The sequence below is a fragment of the Antedon bifida genome, chromosome 1 (genome assembly GCF_963402885.1).
Source record: "Antedon bifida chromosome 1, ecAntBifi1.1, whole genome shotgun sequence".
In the NCBI taxonomy this organism is placed as follows: Eukaryota; Metazoa; Echinodermata; class Crinoidea; order Comatulida; family Antedonidae; genus Antedon; species Antedon bifida.
The window spans coordinates 31,074,945-31,096,688 of record NC_136226.1 but is presented as its reverse complement, the minus strand read 5'-3'; the positions used below and the strand labels follow the sequence as shown (position 1 = coordinate 31,096,688).

The following is a 21,744-nucleotide window of genomic DNA, read 5'->3' as shown; positions in this document are numbered from 1 at the left end:
TCATAAAACTTAATTATTTAATTTCTTTTAGCATCTAACATAATATCTTATTTCATCTTTAGTTAATAAATGCTAATTAAATATTATTGGAGCTGTTAAATTAAAAAGTTTAAACTATAAACTGTTAAAAAACAAAACAAAATGACTGCAACCATGATTAAACAAATTGATGATGATTTTACTTCAAACCTAATTATACAAATAAGGATACAAATAATTTGTTATTTGGAAACCAAATTTTGAAAACTTTATCAAGATCCTTAAAAATCGTACTATACACCAGTAAAACTAACTTGTACTGTATATGGTAGTAGGTTACCTAGTCTAGATGGTAGACTGTGATTCAGGTTTAAGATTTTCCAAAAAAAGATAACACGTTTGGTACATATGATGGGTTATAACTACTGGAACAAAAAAATCAAAACTCTCGCTGTTCTATTCTGTTATGTAAGTCAATTTATTGTAAATATATAAAAAACATTTACATTGAAATTAATTGAACGGTTTCGGCTAACAACAAATAAATAGAACTAAACTACATGGTGAAACTATCCCCTGCTGGACACCATCCCGGTACTTCTAGAACTGGTTTCGGGGTTGGTAAAAAACTTTTTGACTAAAATGAAATAATCTACTAGAGACTTGTGACAATACAGGTATGGCGTAGTAACCTTACTATACTGAATTGAATATGAACATGTTCTATAGTTTCTCTTTCCCATGATTCAAACCATAATAATAAAAACATTGAAAATAAATCCAAAACAAAACAAAAGAGAAACAGAGTTTCTTATGTTGTTGAAATATAGGATATATAAACCAGATCAAATGGTTATTTCCACATGAATCTGGTAAAAACTTTAATTCCCATTTCCATCATCTTTTCTATCAATAAACATTGGAAATTTTATCAATTTCTTCCGGAAATATTTTTAAAAAGAAATGGAGAGTGTACTCGGGGACAGGCTCACACATTCCCCCCTCCCCACTGACTAATTTTTGATTGAATTTGTCAGACTATATTATAATATGCTAATGCTCTTCTGTTCAACCCCAGACTATATTATAATATGCTAATGCTCTTCTGTTCAACCCCTGTTGGTTTTTGTAGAAAGTTATGCATAAATTTCATACTAAATACTATAGGAATTGTTTTTTTAAATGCTAACCCAAAATTTGATGAAGGATGGGACATTAATAGGCCTTAAATGACTATACCCTCCAAAGAACTTCTTGAAATGACCATGTAATTTGACCATTGAAAGTGGTCATTACCTTGAACATGTTTTCTACAGGAATCTTCAGTAAATTGGATATTAAATTAGTGAAGGAAAAACAAGATTACTGGTGTAATTTATGTGATTGACAGGCTGAAGTGACATTGTTATTGCCTGTGCTCAAAGGGCCTTGTGTGAAGCCATATATCTGCCTTTAATTTTATTTTCTGACTCATAATTTAAAAGGCTGAAACTTCTTTAATATTCCCAAAAGTCCCACAACTTCCTGGCCACTAACTGCAGGTAGTGCTCTGTCTTCTAGACCTACACACAAAATCAATTGTACATCTATCCAATTTTAAAAAATGAATCCTATGAATAATTCCATTCCATTTGTCTTCAGAAAATGTTTACAGGAACTGTGATGATTGAGTGGTCAACAATGGTCAGTGTCTGGCAATTTAATATTATGGTGCAAAAGATTACCCTCATGACAGGTATAGATCAGCTATAATAATGGAAAATTGCTAGGTTCGAATCCGATATTTTTTACACAATTTATCCAGAAATCCAATCCAATTTATCCAGAAATCCAATCCAATTTATCAAGAAATACAATCCAATTTATCCACTGATTTATTGTGAACATTTGTTTGGTGGATATATGGAAAAACAAGAGTACATTGTAGGGAGCTCAGATGTTCTAGCCAATCCTCCTGTCTACTGAACCCTGTTGTATATGATACAGGTGTCATCAACAGGCAGGAAACTGAGGCAGTGGTGAATCAAACATTTCACACAAGAGGTGTAGGCATAAAAGCAAAAGTCTGAATATTAAGTAATCATCATCATAATCAGTTCCATCTCTCGTCTCGCAACATGACGGTTTACATTATTCTATGCCATTTTACCAAGATGGTTTGGGTTGTGTATATGTTAATATTCAATTTCCTTTTTGGCTTTTTGTGATACATGTTGATTTTGTCTTCCTCTTGATCTTCCTACTTTTTCTGTTAAGTTCGTTTAGTTAGATTTTTCAGGGAATAATTAAACACTTCATATTAATAATGGTAATTTATTATTAATTTTGACACTTTGAATTGAATAAATTATGTATAAAGTTGATAATAATTTTTAGAACCCCTATACGAAGCCAACAAAGTATCCCCTTAATAGAAGTGTACCCTCCCATGAGTAGATGTTGACCGTAGTTAATAAGTGTCCCTCGTCATTCATCAGGAGTGTCCCCTTAATAGGAGTGTACCCATCCCTAAGTAGGCGCTGACCTTAGTTAAATAAGTGTCCCTGAATAGGGGTGGCACAGGAGGATCTACAGTATTTTTTAAAAGTTAGGCATTAAAATATCCCTCAACATGGCATTGCCTGACTTCAATTGTACGCAACAGACAAGATACTCAAGCCAAGGAATCACGGATGCGGTTTGCGCCGTGTTATCTCTCAGTATCCTTCGGTGAAGTGTCCCATGCGATCCACGATGATGAACCGAATCACTTTACAAGGACAAAGCTTTAATAGACTTATCCAATTTATAAATTAAAAAAAAAAACACTTTGTATGAATGTGCTGAAATTGAGAGAAAAAATGATTTCAGATCTGCAAGGTCATATGTGAAATAACGGTTATAAATCCATCATTTAGATTTTTAGAATTTTTGACATACTCAATTGTGATACAGACAAGCCACTTGTCTTGCTACATATTGGCAAAAACATGGCTTCTTTCATTCTATAGATTACTTTACAGAATAAACATTAATCTTGGCTATAATCATGTTTTTCTTGGCAAAAAATAAGTTTCACAAAAATTTAAAATAGCGTGATGTTGTTGATCAACACCCCCTTGCCAGGTTTGTTTTATTTACATCATTATTTTTTTTAAGTTTTGATTTCTGAATGAGTATTGAATACCAAGTTTAGGCTGTGTAGAACATTTTACCAAAGTAGGCCTACTTTAGTGGAGGATCCAGGATTTTGAAATATAACTGGGGGTTGGGAAGGGCCTAAACTTGTGAAATTAAATTCCAAACTTGTCTCATCTATTGCATTGTAATTTCCTTTGATGCGCCATGTTACCTTAGTGCACTGCCTAGAGATATTGGCTAAAACATGTAAGTACATTCCAGTCATCCCCAAATATGGTTTGCCTGTCATTTTTAACCCACCTTACACCTGGCACCTGTTGTTAAACCTACAGGTATGTATGTCTGCATTATGTTAAACAACTTCTCCCAAATGTTTTATATGAATCAACAGTATTCTGTCTTTATCTGTAATATAAAATATTATTAGTAGACTTGCTCAATATGTACATAATTTTTGTTTTAGCTAAATCACATTTTTCATTTTCTAGAAACTAGAATTGAAATTGTATACATTCTTTTTTAAATCAAATTATTGTTTTTTTGGGGTTTTTTTTTATCCCAATAAGCAATAAGCAGTTAACATAAAAGTTTATGACAATTTTTGTTATTAAATTAAGATTTTGTTTAACCAATTTTATTATAGTTTCATTAAATAAATACGATTTTGCTTCTCACTCATAATTTCGGTGGTATTATACATGATTACTTATAAAATATTTAAACAAAAAATCATTTGAAAGAAATTTGGTTCATTCTGAAAAATATTAAACATTTTTGATATTTATCGCTAGAAATATATTACTTTTACAGGAACACACATTTACCCCAGTGATCTTTAGGCTGCTTTGGTCAGTGTGGCCCTAGGATACAAATACACCTATCTATATTATGTTTTGCAAGTACTCTCACTGATGAAGGGCTAGTGTTGCCCGAAAGCTCTGCTTTCTGACTATTTTACTTTATCGTTTTGATTTAGCTTTTTACTTATTTTATTTTGTATCTCCATTGAGATCCAGCTACTGATACCAACAGCATTGTCATTTTTTCATTGCTTATTTTATTTTGTATCTCCATAGAGATCCAGCTACTGATACCCACAGCATTGTCATTTTTTCATTGCTTATTTTATTTTGTATCTCCATTGAGATACAGCCACTGATACCCACAGCATTGTCATATTTTCAGTGCTTATTTTATTTTGTATCTCCATTGAGATCCAGCTACTGATACCCACAGCATTGTCATTTTTTCATTGCTTATTTTATTTTGTATCTCCATTGAGATACAGCCACTGATACCCACAGCATTGTCATATTTTCAGTGCTTATTTTATTTTGTATCTCCATTGAGATACAGCCACTGATACCCACAGCATTGTCATTTTTTCATTGCTTATTTTATTTTGTATCTCCATTGAGATCCAGCTACTGATACCCACAGCATTGTCATTTTTTCATTGCTTATTTTATTTTGTATCTCCATAGAGATCCAGCTACTGATACCCACAGCATTGTCATTTTTTCATTGCTTATTTTATTTTGTATCTCCATTGAGATACAGCCACTGATACCCACAGCATTGTCATATTTTCAGTGCTTATTTTATTTTGTATCTCCATTGAGATCCAGCTACTGATACCCACAGCATTTTCATTTTTTCATTGCTTATTTTATTTTGTATCTCCATTGAGATCCAGCTACTGATACCCACAGCATTGTCATTTTTTCAGTGCTTATTTTATTTTGTATCTCCATTGAGAACCAGCCACTGATACCCACAGAATTGTCATTTTTTTGTTGCTTATTTTATTCTGTATCTCCATTGAGATCCAGCCACTGATACCCACAGCATTGTCATTTTTTCAGTGCTTATTTTATTTTGTATCTCCATTGAGATACAGCCACTGATACCCACAGAATTGTAATTTTGTCAGTAATTTTCCTTTGGACCTATATTATGTTTTCGCTGCATCAGCGCCAGTGATTCACGTTATGATCAGAGAGCACGAGAAGACATTTGTGGTTGTAAGATATTAGTCGGTTTTGATTTTTTATTATCGTCACATTTTCACTATATTTAGAATACTGGAGGATTATGACAATTACGTTTCTTGTAACTTTCACTTTTACTAATTTTACACACAAAAAAAGAAACAATTTTAGAAATCCACTCAAACTTGAATTAATTTACTTGTAATTATAATATTTTATATTATAATAGTATATTCGATAGTTTATTGAAACAGGTATACAACTTAATAACTTTCACTTTTACTAATATCACACACAAAAAAAGAAACAATTTAGAAATCCACTCAAACTTCAATTAATTTACTTGTAATTATAATATTTTATTATAATAGTATATTCATTAGTTTATTGAAACGGGTTAAAAAAACTTGCTACCTGTTTTTTCAAAAAGTACAGACAATGTACAAAAAAAACAGAGAAGCAGTATTAGGTAATCCAAAGATTAGCTATCTAGGTTACAAAAGTAAGTGGATTAAGCTACCAATTGACTCAACAAGCTTCTAAATCTTACATATGTTTATGGTCACTACTGGTCTGACCAGTATCTAGGTTAAGACATTCTTATTTAGTTAAGTGTGTCAAATACCTTATCAAGTAGGCCCTACTTACAAAGTTACAGATAAGTAATACAGTAATGCTTACTGTAAGTACTTTAGGAAAAAAAACAATCAGCACTTTTGTATAATTTTAGGCGCTAGAAAAGTTTTAGAAACTTTGCATGTGGGTTGTGTGGTCCATATATTGTGATGAGCCCCATGGGTTTAGCCAGTAAGTGCTCATAGCCGTTACGCCACTGCTTTTCTTTGGTACGGAGTTGATCATGTATACTGAGACAATAAACATAGGATGCTCTACAATTCATGCACAAATTTAAACACTTATTCGTTGGCGTTTTTCTTTTTTGGCTAACTTGATTGCAATAAATAATGATAGTGCTATGACATCATCATGTCCATATATGGGCACATCACATTTTGTTGTCACATAAAGTGTGATAGTGTAGACATTAGTTTATTCAAATCCAGGACCAAATACAGTAGCTATGACAAATTCCCAGGGCATGGCATCCACTGATGACAGCTCAGATCTCTGTGTTTTGTATTTGCGTGCAAATAGCAAGGAATTATTTGTATAGCCATAAGACACTGATTAATTGGACATTTGTCATGCTACAGACCTGACATTAAGTACAGAAGAATTGTGTAACACATGGAGATGACACTGAGATGCTACATCTTTTTAAATTGGAGAGACATGCCCTTTGTGATAGTTGTCTTTGACAGCTCTTGTCTCTCCTCAGTGCTCCCTTTTTATGTTTCACTGAAAAGTGATAAATAAAACTAGAATTTAATTCGTCACTTTGACGAATTATAGGTGATCATTTTTATCATTTTACTGAAATTAATTTTTTTTAAACATGCACGTACGTTAACATACGATCGGAAAATGTTGATGTATGCCATCCTATTATATGCTTATAGTGCTGAGTTGTGCCTATATGCCATATACAATATGTACAGTATATACTGTATATCTATATACAGTGTAGCATAGGTGAAATTACGGGACACACATGTTCTAATTTTTTGGCATGATGACGTTATCAAACTAAACTTTAAGATGACAATTTCGAAAGATAATTAATTGAGCAAAAAAATATAAGATTTGGAAAAAAATTTGGCACGTAGAAGCGCTGTGCGCGCTCTTTGAATTGTGTATAACTTTGACGAAAAATATGAAAAAACTACTTTTTCACTTCAACTGGCCATATGTTAACGTCACAACATCCGATAGGCTTAATTTTTATATGAATTAATATCTACATTTCATCAGCTTTCATAATAAATTATAATCATCAAGGTAACCTTCAATTCTGAAGAGCTGTAAGATATTCAAATTTACTGCGAAGGTGAAATTACACGGCCTACGTTATTCAAGTTTTTACGCGTGATGACGTCATTAAAATGAAGATAGTGTCAACTCATGATAAAGATAATTAATTAAGCAAGCACATACTGAAAGTTGTGCGAAATTCGAGCACACATAACCAAGATGCGCTCTGTTGAATGTGATAATCTACACAAAAAGATAACAAATCCTAATTTTTAAATTCAAGTGGCCATTTGATGACGTCAAAACATTTTGTACGTAAAATGTGTACATGAATTCATATCTACAACTCAATGGCTTCCAGAATAAGTTAAAAAAATCGGGGGTCATCTTGCATTCTGAAGAATTATTTTCATTTAAAAAAAGACCTATTTTTCACCATTTTCAGAACTTTTGTAAAATTAATGTGCGCATTTTGTCATTTTTAACGTGCTCGTATAGCGTTATTTTAAGTCGGAACTGACTCAAATTTGGTGAATGTACTAAGGATGGTGAGTAGAATGAGATTTGTAAAAAAAATTCATGTTTTTTACGCTTTTTAAGTATCGCGCGCGCAAAAACGCATTTTTGCGCAGTAATTTTTTGAAACACGCAAATGGCCTAATTCATGCTCTAAATTGATCAAAACTTAATTTTGAGCGTTTTAAATTTTTAACGCGCGATATCACGCGCATGAACCTACGTGCGCGTGCGTTTTTATTTGCTAATATTTTTACCCTTGATCTGAAGTTTACGTGTAGTGAATTTCATTAATATGTGATAATGAATTATGGAGATATGATTGATAATGTGATTTCGCAAAATGGCGTATAAATGTCGTCACGGATGAGTGATCACGCTGGAAAGCTTATTAGGATTAAGTTATATTATTTGAAAGATATTCTGAAATTTTTGTAATCATTGACATTAAACTTTTTGAGATAATTGTTACACAAAATAGTGTACAGAAACAATAAAAAGAAAAAAAAAAATAATAATAAAGATTTTATACAATAACAATAGGTGATCATTTTATTCTAAATGATCACCTAATAAATAGGATATAGACCACAAGTGAATTTACTCTTTATATTATTTTACAGGCATAAAGAAACTGTAAACCTCAGACATACTGAAAATTAATTTATTTTAGATTAAGAAAACTCTAAGGATGAGAAAAGGCTACTGCAACCAAGATTCGAACCCGATACCTTCTGCTTGATATACAGAGATCCTAACCATTAGACCCTTTATATACTTGAACTGATGAAGGGCTAGTGTTGCCCGAAAGCTCTGCTAACTTTTCTGGCTGTTTTACTTTATCGTTTTGATTCAGCTTTTCGCTTTTTTTGGTATCTCCATTGAGATCCAGCCACCGATACCCACAGCATTGTTATTTTTTCAGTAATTTGCCTTTGGATTTATATATATATTGTATAATGTACACTTTCAGTACTAGTGTACTGTTCTGTTATATAATAATAATAATAAATAGCAAAGTAAAAGTGTAGTGTTTAGGATCAAGTAATATATATTATATTAATAAATATAATTGTTTTATCTGCTTAGTAACACTTTAAAAGCAATATGTTGGAAAGAGATAACATAAGAAATAACAGTTAAAGTTTAACATGGCTTTAGTATAAGCCACAATAGGAAAAACATGATTAACACTCTTAGAATATATTTAATAAATCTTTGGCAGGAATATGAAACTATAAAATTGATAGTTTTGCAACTATTTATCAATTTTGAAATATAAATTTATATATCTTTCGTGAATTGCGTTTACATTTTATTTAAAACATGTGCAGGAAAATGTTTTCCCCATTTTTCCAACAGATATGAAAACGATATAAAACACAATTTGTAATTGAGGTTTTTACTATCTAAAAGAAAAAATAAAGAACATGACAAATTTCAATCTGCTGAGCCAAGAACTACAATATACAAAGTAAACAAACAAGTAACAATTTAATGTATTGACATCTGGGAATATGTAATATGTGACAAAATCACAGTAAACAGATTTACGAAAGTATATATCCACATGACATAAGCATTATCGATCCCCTCCCCGAAAGTATATATCCACATTTAATATGCATCCCCCGCCCCGATAGTATATATCCATGTGACAAAGTTTTCTTCTCCCCGAAAGTATATATCCACATGACATAAGCCCTCCCCCCCCCCCTCCCTGAAGATATATATCCACATGACATAAGCATCCCCCTCCCTAAATTGCAATGCAAAAGTTCAGCACCTCATTTTACAATTTTTAGGCCCTGTACCCCCTCACCCTTCTGTTTAAAAATCTTGTTTGCCGCTGATATGAGTCTATTTTAAAATTTTCTTAGATAGCCTTTTGCACCTCATTCCCTGCTTCTCTGACAAACCTCTTTTTAATTTCGGTTTAAAAAAAAAGCAGCATAATAAAATGCGGAACAGAAAAGGCATGACCGCAATTTAAACTGCAGATATCGGTGATAAAGTTTTTGAGTCATAAAACGTGTTTTTAGGTCATGTTATCATTTTGACATCCTGTTCCAAATGAGTCTAACTTGTTTTACATACTACTAGCATTTTTAAACAATTTAACTATATAGCTATATTTACACGCCCTTTTCTGTATCGGAGTTAAATTGCGGTCTATCAGAGTTAAATTGTGGTCTATTGGAGTTAAATTGCAGTTTAATTGCAGTTTAATGTGTTCTACATTTAAACATCTGATACAGTATAATAATATGCCAAAGGGAAGCGCGAAGGGCTTGTCTAAAAGTACATTTTGAAATTCTAAGATAAATATAAAGAGTTATATCAGAGTTAAGCAAGGACACAGAGGTATATTAAGAAAGTTCACTAATTCCTGATTCGAATTATCTTAAGCATAGAACGGAGTCAACCATAATGTGTGTGTAATACTGTAGCGACCACACCCACTTAAGTCACCTTTGGGAGTCTCCTTTCACCAAGTAAAATCAAGTCTTATTTCCCTCCTCCACAATATGACTTTTTACTTCCAAAGTTTCTGTACTTAACTTGTAGAAAATGGTTGTCAAACTAATCAGAAACCCAACAGTGAACCAGCAATTTATTTCATGGTCAAACTAATTTTCTCCAGGTCAGTCTTGTAGATTAGGAAGGTCAGCAAGAGTTGATATGTCCCTTGAAAAAAACAACCAATCAGATTTTTTTTTTCTTATCTTAAAATCTTACCAATTTCATAAATTACTTAAATTATTTTAAATAATTTTTATAATAAAAAATACTGTATATAGACAGAAAAATGTTTATTTTATTACTATTTCATTACTAACTCATGTTTGTTATTCAAACATATATTTACGGTTTTACTGTGTTTTAACACACTTTATTCAACAATAGAAAAGGATCACAATAGAAATGACAAATTAATACATTTTTATATTATTAGATAGAATATTAATTAAACACTAATTGCTTCAACACAAATTGTAAATGAATTATAAAAGAATTTTAAACACTAGGAGAACCAGGGAGATGTAAAATAATTTATTTTACCTCTCCCTTGGAGAACAGAGCATTGTAATATTATGTATGCCATTTTCAAAGTGTAAAATGTGTAATTTAGCATAACTCTCTATTGCTTCCTTGTACCTCTTATCAGTATTTCAATGATAAATTTAAACAATTCTTTTCCTTTGGTTGACCTCCCTCAGTATTTCCTGACTTAGCTTTTGTGACAAATTTGGGTGAAGGACCGATATTTACACACTATCCTAATTCAAAATATTTCTCATTTTTACACTTTTCATTTACAAAGTTCTGTCTACACTATCAAACTTTTTATGGACATGATGATTTTATATTTGGCCATACCACTACCATATTTGGACAGACACTTTTTTTGCCAAACTAGTTTGATAGTGTAAACAGAGCTTTAATATTTATATTTCAAATCCTCATATCCTTGCCCTGACCTGATGTAAAGTTTTTTCTGACCTGCAGGAAATACCTTAATTTTGTTCATATTGAAACTTTAAATATTTTGTTGTAAATTTAAGTGTGCAGTATAAAGAGACAAATAATGTTTTTGATTGTGTTTATTTTTACATTAAATATAACACTTTTAGATCTATCACACCAAATTCAGTCTAGACCAAAAAAGTTCTATAAGTATAAGTATATTTTAGAAATTTTGACAGAAAGGAACCAATTTTTGGCAGTGGCGGACTACTTTTGACCCCCATTTTAGGGCCACACGTTTTAAAAAAAGCGAAAAACAAATGCGGAAAGAAAGCAGTAGCACATAAAAAAACACATTAGCAGTGATGTATTTTATGACGTAAAAAACAAGGCAATCATTAATGTATAAAATTTGTTGTGAATGCATGCATGTGTTTGTAATCACTATTAATATTTAGTCCTATAATCTCTATTAAATAAACAAAGTTTATGTAATCTAAATCAAGGATTAAATGTCTCATGAATCACTTAATTACGTTCGCTACAAAGCTATCATACCTCCATGAAAAGTTTTAACTTATTTTGTTTGTCTTATGGTTTTAAGACATATTAGGGAGGTTTCGCAACCTTACGAACACGATAACGAAAACGGATACGTCATACATTTGTGAAACTTTTGAGCTGATCCCCATTTCATATTCGTAAAGCGTAATCGTGTTGACGAATATCACCAGTCATATTCGTAACTACAAAACGAGTATAGTTTTTGATCTATTTTGCACATTTTGCATTTGAATCAGGAATGATTCATGATTATAATATAATTATAGATTTATTGAAAGTAATTTACAAAAGTAATTTACTAAAATGCCAAGTCAATTTTGATAAATAGCAGTTTTTAAAGTCCTCACTCGCTTTGATGTTACGCTAGGCCTAGGCAGCCAAGCAACACGTACCACCTGCGCTTCGCTCAAATTTACCGCAGTCATATTTTGGACGCGCCTCAATATTTCGTTGCCATGCGAAACAGATTTTTTTATGGCTTACGAAAACGAATACGTGTGCGTGACGTATCCGTTTTCGTTATCGTATTCGTAAGATTGCGAAACCTCTCTATTAATGTTTTATTATCCGATGTAGTTTTCTATAATATATGTGTATAATTATATTATGAATCATTCTTTATTTTACAATCAATATGTATACATAAACATTAGGATAATTCATGTTATATTAGCATTATATTACAAGGATGGTCCATTCAGCCAATTTACACAGACGAGTGGTAACGTTAAGCAGAAAACCGCGTAGCTTTTCCCACATAAAATCTGTATCGATTCTGAGTGGAAACCACACGTTGTCTGTCCGCATTTTGTGTATATGTTCATAAGGAATAACAGATTCTATATTTTTATTACCGTTCGTCTGTCTGTAGGGATCCTCAGAACAATACGCAGTATGACAGAATGACATTGGTGAAATATAACAACAGTTGACAATTAAACAACAATAAATTACATTTTTTAGATATAATTTATATTGAATAATATAAATATTTAAAGATAATTAATAATGAGAAAGATGGGAGAAATTTTATTTACATACTTTGAACCATTTTCACTTTATAACCAGAGTATCTTTTGTCTTTTAATTTCATATTTACAAATTTAATAAATCCTTCATTAGATTCATTGAAACAAAAAGTTGAAGAAACACAATCAGCTTAATAATCACAATAATAGAGACGTAATACTTTGTATTATAACATTAAACAATAAAACTAATCATTTGAATTAAACATTATAATGTCGTTCGTTTATTTCTCTCAGGTGCAATATGCTGTGAGTCCTGTGGCATACGGCGCTGTCTCCACTACATCCTATAATAACATTTTAATTGATCGTAAGTAATGTTGTTATTGCCTGTATATTTCGTAGATTATGTCTAATAAATCTTTAATTGATTTCCATTTGAGTGTGAAGATTGATTTCTCCCCAATTCTCAGCAGGAGAAAATTCTTAAAGTTACGCAAAATTTTTTTTTACAAAAGCCAACATTTTTCATCAAGCCATGTTCTTTATTTTTGTTTTATCTTGTTTTTTATATCACACTCAAATGTTTTTCTGCAAGAAGTTCTCATTTTGTTTCGTCAATTCAGTGTTCGAGTGTACTCGATTGAGTACAGAGTGTTCTTCGTTTGCCTGGTCATTTCAAACAGTAAAACAACAACTTTCCGTATATAAATTGACCTGAATGTTAAATGTGTTTTTTAAAGTAAAATTCTCTATCATCTACTAAAACGCTTTTTAAGACCGAGTCATCATTCAGTTCTGTCTATCAATGTCTGTTTAAAGGAACTCGTTGCTGTACACTGATAGCAGCAAGTGCTATTCCAATTGGGACCTATATTCAATTTAAATACTTGCGTATAATTAACTTGAGATTCGACATTCTGTCGTGTTCTGTTATATTTCATGCCTTTCAATATTCTTCATCTGTCTATATTTATTGCTATATAACTACTAATAATCGTGAGTATTATATTGTAATTCAATAATATTGTATTCAATCAAGAACATTCGACATGTTTATGCTACCTGTCTTTTAGATGATTGTGTATTTGCACTTCATCAAAGAGAGTATGCTTGTTTAACAAGTGAACATCTTTGCTGCTGCACAATGTAAATGTGTTTATGAAATTACATTCATAGGAAGAAATTACTATAATCAATATCCAATCATCATCTCATCATCATCACCATCATCATCATCATCATCATCATCATCATCATCATCATCATCATCATCATCATTCTTATTTGTTTCATCTTTCCTAATTCCTTCTTCTTTTCCCCTTCATTTCTTTTTATACCCCTTCTTCCTCAGTTATCTCTTTTCACCCTTTTCCTTCTCTTATTTATTTCCCCATTCATTCATTCATTCTCTTCATCTCTTTTTTAATTCATTCATTCTCTTCATCATCTTAGGCCTCCCTTTTCCTCCTCCTTCTTCCTCTTTCTCACTATTCTACTTTATAATGAATACCATAATCATCTCTACATTGCAAGACCCACCATCATATAGTATTCTAAATGATTTTTTCACTATGCATTTTACAACTTTTAAAATGTTTCTAGAAGTTTCTGGTATTTGGTGTTTCATTTAAAACTTCTTCCCATGTCCGAAATAAAAGTATACTTCTAAATAATATTAAATGAGGGTGTTTAGTATGTCTAACATTTAGTTGTTTGATATAGTTATATTAAATCCACATTTTAATATGCAAGTCTATACTTTAGCTATGAGTAATGTCCATTAAATAAAATTAAGTTATTAACAAAGTACATTGCGATCTAAATAAACAAGAGTTAACATATAAATTTGCACAAATAACTAAAATTACAGAACATTATGTATGTCTATGTCTGGTCAACCTAATTATATAATTCATAATGTAAATTATGTAAGTACGTATTATAATAAATGGTTAACTTTTCAAGTGTCTTGTATTTATTGATATGGTTGACTTTATTTAATAAAATTAAGGACTTTCCTGTCCAACTTAAATCTTAATTGAATCTTGCTTTCTAAACATTAATTTATACAGACATTAAATAATAATAAATGTAATGTTGTTTACCTAAGATAAATAAATTATATAACTTAATCTACAGCAGCATGGATGTAGCTACCTAGTGTAATGTAATTAATTAATTAATCAAATGTTTATATTTAAGCAATTTTTTAAATAACAGGTGATACATTGATCAGTATAAAATAACTTTTTAGTATTTCATTCAAATCCATTCATACTAGGATCAAATTAAACACTGAAATATTTACTAAATCAAATAGTTTATATATCAATTTTAAGTCTATTTCGTGCCTAGCTTACCTGGATAAACTGACAATAGCCTGTGCTCTCCAGAAGGAGGGCTAAGATACAAAAAGATTTTTAATTTATCATTAAATTTCTCAATTCTAAAAAATAAAATACAATTTCATTTTATTGGTCAAAGAAATAAAATGTTGATTCATAACTAAACATAATTTTAATAATGTGCAAATAATTTAATTTTATTTTATTTGGGTTAATAGTTTTCATGACTGATAAAAGTTGATGAATAATTGAAATTCAAACTGTAAGAGGCTTGAATAAGCCTATTATCAGAAACATCAAGTAATCCTGTAATAAACCAATTAGAATTAGCAGAAATATCCTGTAATAAAAAACTATTGATAAACAAATAAATGTAATTTCTGTCATCTAATTACCAAAACTGAAACCTATTTGTATTATTTACTTCTACAAATAATTAATATATAGTTAAAGCCTTGGGATTAGAGTGGCTGGTTTTCCCATACCACAGACTAGAGGAAATCAACTAGTCAGTGGCCATTTCCGTGTAACACTGGATGCATAGGATTCACAATCCAATGGAAGACTTTGCCTGGTTTCCTATGGGATTGCGCTTTTTTTTATCATTAAGAGCTCATTGTCTGAAGGAAGTCTAGTACGCTCAGACTGCTACTTGTTTGGCGGCAATTGTTTTTTTTTTATTTAATTGTCTCTAATTTTTATATCTTGTTTTGAGTCTTTTTCTAATTTATTACTCCTTCTGTATGATTTTTAATTTGAAGCGAACTAGTACATGCTTTTTATTATATTTTATTAATTTATTTCTTTTATTTTAATATATTATTTATTTACTGATAAAAATGGTTTTATGATGATCAAAGTATGATTGAAATGCTGAATTATGCCTTCACTTTCTTTATTTACCTTGAAATCTAATTTCCAATACATAAATAAAACTATTAAGAAAGAAATAATTTGTTAATAATATATTTCTTAATTAGTTGAAACAGTATATTTTTGTTTTTTTACCTTAAATAAACATTTGATAAAATAGATTAAAAGTTGAATCTGATTTGTTTTAATTTATAATTTACTCTTAACCATTGAGAAGTGTTAATAATTATTCCATGCTTTAATAATGAAAAAAAAACCTTACATTCAAATATTTTAAACACAAAACAAAACATTTATTTAATTTGATTGTATTAGTTTGATAACAACAGCCATTTTATATCAATATAGTAATAGCATTAACAGCAAAAAGTTATGTTTCAAAATGTAAAACATAAAAAAAAAATCTGTGATGGCTGAGACATAATTTAAAGCAAAACAATTTGATCCACAAGGTCCAAACTGCTCATCTGTCTAAATGCTTGATTCCTCGACCAATCCCGAAGGATAAGCAATGTAACTAAACCCACTTCCATCAGTGGAAAAATTGGGTTTCGTATTACTTTAGCATTCCCAGGCACTGAAGATTAAGCATATGCAGGATCTGATTGGCTGAAAGAAAGGATGACTGTGACATGACGTAGAAGTTGGTGGGGTATAAAGAGTGAGTGTCATGCGACAATAGTGAGTAGTAGAGCAGTATTCATCCCTTCTGGTCCTTTTACAAAGATTGTTCACAATGAATAGCTTTGTAGGCCAATTATGTGTTCTTGCTTTAATATGCACTGGTGCTTTCGCACAGTTCGGAACTGGCGGAGGGGGTAAGTTTTACAAACATTTTTATAGCTTACTTTATTTATTTATTGCTTTTGTTGAGAACCCAAAATTATTCAAAATTCAATAGAAAATTTTTCATAAATTTGATTCTTGCTTGCGATGCACAATGGACGATGGAGCTTGCATATCTGTTGACTTGTTTGAACTTACTGTACTTTTACTTAACTTTTAAATAAAATTTAGTCATTTAATTTTCAGTAGTTATTCCTTCATTTTAGCTATAGGTTGTATCATTGCATGACTACTAAGTTATTGTTTATAACCAATAGTATGGAATTAATCAAGCGTAATTTAGATAAAATTAGTTAAACATTTTAACTTGTTTTAATCTTGAAACTTTCACAAATAAAATATATTTATTGTTAGGTTTAACATGTGGTAGTGTTAGAACATTTTAATATTATGTTGCCTAGAGGCTAGCTGGGGTTAATTTTTTAGGGTAGATTATTAATTATTTCTTCTTCGTTTTGGACCGCCAACTTTGAGATTACGTGCCGGAGACTAAAGATGACATTGGAATATACTCATAAAGCAAATTAGGAAATAGCCTTTGAAAACTTCTACATGGCATTAAACAGGCCTTTCCGACAAATGTCGAGAAGAACATGTTTTTCCAACCATCCGCAGCATTATGATTAAACACGCCTTTCCGATTTAGTTTATTGGGAACAGATACCTCTGCAGTTGCGATTTGTTTAACCATACCTCATGTTTTCAATCAAAACGAAACCCAGAAAAACTAAACTAGTATTATATGCTATTAGTATATGCGAAAATTGTTACAAAAATAAGATTGTTGATAGATTTGGAATTCTGCAGATAGTTTATTGTATTTAACATCAAACTTTAACCCTAGGTTAGAAAAGTATTGGGTTTCTGAATAGTGGGGTTTCATATACCAAGTTACATGAGACTATTTATTTACGTAAGGTCAATAGGTAGCTAGGAAATAAATTACTTTCACTGTTAGCAGAAAATGTGCTGCTATTTGTGCTGTTTGGTTGGAAATACACTAAAAGTTTGATATAATTAGCACAGGAAAAACAAAGTTTAATTCATCAATGGGTTTTACAATTATAGAAATCATTCACAGTAGCTTAGACATCCTGAGTCAGAATAAGGAAGAGTATTGATATCTTTAATTAGGATTCTTGATTAATCATGTTTCCTACAACAGCAATGCATGATGGTGATAAGACAGCCCTCAGACCCATTGGAGAGTAAACAGGTTTTAGACGCAGGTATAAGTTAATTTCCTTCAGTCAAACTGACGACGCTAATTTAGTTTGTGTCTACTCTAAATGTAATACCTCTATCAACGGTGTATGTCTGTTACTTTTGGCTTATTTCCTAAGTAAACTTAATTAATAATGTTTTTCTCAATTTGATTTTTGGTAAATGTTTTTGTTTTACTTAGTAGTAACTTTAATTTATTTTAAACAAGTGTTTCTTTTGTTGTTGTTGGTTGATGAATCACAGTACCTGTACTGTTTTATTTTACTTGAAAATTGTTTTTTCAATTAAAAACTTTTTTTCTAATTTTAATTGCAACTTAAATCGTGACTGAGAATTGATTAATTATAATATAAACTAGAATTTAATTCGTCACTTTGACGAATTATAGGTGATCATTTTTATCATTTTAATGAAATTAACATTTTTTAAACACCATCCTATGACATGATGCTGCATATACACTTATAGTGCTGAGTTGTACCTATTATGTGTCATATACAATATGTACAGTATATTGTATATCTATATACAGTGTAGCATAGGTGAAATTACGGGACCCACATCGTGTTCTAAATTTTTGGTATGATGGAATTATCAAAATGAACTCGAAGATGACAATTTCGAAAGATAATGAATTGAGCAAATAAATATAAGGATTGGAAGAGAATTTGATACGTAGAAGCGCAATGCGCGCTCATTGAAATTTGTATAACTTCGACTAAAGAAATCTAAAAACTACGTTTTAACTTCAACTGGCCATATGATAACATCACAACATCCGATAGGCTTAATTTTTATATGAATTCATATCTACATTTCAACAGCTTTCATAATGAGTTATAATCTTCAAGGTCACCTTTAATTCTGAAGAGCTATTAGATATTCAAATGTATGGTGTAGCTAAAATTACACGACCTAGGTTATTCAAGTTTTTACACGTGATGACGTCATCAAAATAAAAATGTTTACAACCCATGAGAAAGATAATCAATTGAGCAAGCACATTCTAAAATTTTTGCGAAAATCGGGCTCAAATAACGGAGATGCGCTCTATTGAATGTGATAACCCACACAAAAAGAAAAAAATTACTATTTTTTAAATTCAAGTGGCCATTTGATGACGTCATACCATTTTGTACGTCTAATGTGTACATGAATATGTATCTACAACCCAATGGCTTCCCGAATAATTAAAAAAAATTAGGGGTCACCTGCCATTCTGAAGATTTATATTCATTTTAAAAAGGCCTTATTTTTCACCATTTTCAGCATTTTGATGCAATTAATTTGCGCATTTTGTCATTTTTAACCTGCTCGTATAGCGTTATTTTAAGTTGGAACTGACTCAAATTTGGTGAATGTACTAAGGCTGGTGAGTAGAATGCGATTTGTATAAAAAAATTGCATTTTTTACGCTTTGTAAGTATCGCGCGCGCAAAATATTTTTTTTGCGCAGTAATTTTTTGAAACACGCAAATGGCCTAATTCATGCTCTAAATTTATCAAAACTTAATTTTGAACTTTTTAAATTTTTGACGCGCGATTTCACGCGCATGACCCTACGTGTGCGCGCGTTTTTATTTGTTAATATTTTTACCCTTGACCTAAAGTTTACGTGTAGCGAATTTCATTAATATGTGATAATGAATTATGGAGATATGATTGATAATGTGATTTCACAAAATGGCGTCTAAATGACGTCACGGATGAGTGATCACGCTGAAAAGCTTATTAGGACTAAGTTAAAGTATTTCAAAGACATTCTGAAATTTTGGTAATCATTGACATTAAACTTTTTGAGATATTTGTTACACAAAATCTGTACAGAAAGAAATTGCGAAGAAACATTTTTTGTTTTACAAAAACAATTTCTCACTAGAATTTAATTCGTCACTTTGACGAATTATAGGTGATCATTTTTATCATTTTAATGAAATTAACATTTTTTAAACATGCACGTACGTTAACATACGATCGTAAAAAGCTGATGTACGCCATCCTATGACATGCATATACACTTATAGTGCTGAGTTGTACCTATTATGTACAGTATATACTGTATATCTATATACAGTGTAGCATAGGTGAAATTACTGGACCCACATCATGTTCAAATTTGTTGGTATGATGGAATTATCAAAATAAACTCGAAGATGACAATTTCGAAAGATAATGAATTGAGCAAATAAATATAAGGATTGGAAGAGAATTTGATACGTAGAAGCGCAATGCGCGCTCATTGAAATTTGTATAACTTCGACTAAAGAAATATAAAAACTACGTTTTAACTTCAACTGGCCATATGATAACATCACAACATCCGATAGGCTTAATTTTTATATGAATTCATATCTACATTTCAACAGCATTCATAATAAGTTATAATCTTCAAGGTCACCTTTAATTCTGAAGAGCTATTAGATATTCAAATGTATGGTGTAGCTAAAATTACACGACCTAGGTTATTCAAATTTTTACGCGTGATGACGTCATCGAAATAAAAATGTTGACAACTCATGAGAAAGATAATTAAATGAGCAATCATATACAAAAAATTGAGCGAAAATCGGGCGCAAAATAACCGAGATGCGCTCAGTTGAATGTGATAATCTATGACAAAAGAGAAAAAAACCTAATTTTTTAATTCAAGTGGCCATGTGATGACGTAATACCATTTTGTACGTCTAATGTGTATATACATTTATATCTACAACTCAATGGCTTCCCGAATAAGTTAAAAAATTTAGGGGTCATCGTCCATTCTGAAGAGTTATTTTCATTTAAAAAAAGACATATTTTTCACCATTTTCAGAACTTTTGTGAAATTAATGTGCGCATTTTGTCATTTTTAACATGCTCGTATAGCGTTATCTTAAGTCGGAACGAACTCAAATTCGGTGAATGTACTAAGGATGGTGAGTAGAATGCGATTTCTACAAAAAAATCGTATTTTTACGCTTTTTAAGAATCGCGCGCTCAAAAACGCATTTTTGCGCAGTAATTTTTTGAAACACGCAAATGGCCTAATTCATGCTCTAAATTGATTAAAACTTAATTTTGAGCTTTTTAAATTTTGAACGCGCGATTTTACGCGCATGACCCTACGTGCGCGTGCGTTTTTACTTGCTAATATTTTTACCCTTGACCTGAAGTTTACGTGTAATAAATTTCATTAATATGTGATAATGAATTATGGAGATATGATTGATAATGTGATTTCACAAAATGGCGTATAAATGACGTCACGGATGAGTGATCACGCTGAAAAGCTTATTAGGACTAAGTTAAAGTATTTGAAAGACATTGTGAAATTTTGGTAATCATTGACATTAAACTTTTTTAGATATTTGTTACACAAAATAGTGCCCAGAAACAATAATAACAATAAAGATTTGATACAATAACAATAGGTGATCATTTTATTCTAAATGATCACCTAAAAAAAATAATAATAAAGATTTTATACAATAACAATAGGTGATCATTTTATTCTAAATGATCACCTAACTAGAATTTAATTCGTCACTTTGACGAATTATAGGTGATCATTTTTATCATTTTACTGAAATTAACGATCGGAAAATGTTGATGTATGCCATCCTATTATATGCTTATAGTGCTGAGTTGTGCCTATATGCCATATACAATATGTACAGTATATACTGTATTTCTATATACAGTGTTCATAGGTGAAATTACGGGACACACATGTTCTAATTTTTTGGCATGATGACGTTATCAAACTAAACTTTAAGATGACAATTTCGAAAGATAATTAATTGAGCAAAAAAATATAAGATTTTGAAAAAAAATTGGCACGTAGAAGCGCTGTGCGCGCTCTTTGAATTGTGTATAACTTTGACGAAAAATATGAAAAAACTACTTTTTCACTTCAACTGGCCATATGTTAACGTCACAACATCCGATAGGCTTAATTTTTATATGAATTAATATCTACATTTCATCAGCTTTCAT

General features: G+C 30.9%; 1 long non-coding RNA gene across 2 annotated transcripts in view; it reads left to right on the top strand.

Annotated features, from left to right (window-relative positions):
• The window catches only part of LOC144850229 (uncharacterized), a 39,063-nt gene extending 22,683 nt beyond the window's left edge, over positions 1-16,380 (top strand). Inside the window, exons 3-4 of one of the 2 annotated variants that reach the window (XR_013614059.1) lie at positions 12,776-12,848; positions 16,265-16,380. This is a non-coding gene — a long non-coding RNA (uncharacterized LOC144850229). The remainder of the gene's footprint in view (positions 1-12,775; positions 12,849-16,264) is intronic. The other variant, XR_013614060.1, reaches the window with a different exon arrangement.
• The last annotated feature ends 5,364 nt before the right edge of the window (positions 16,381-21,744 follow it).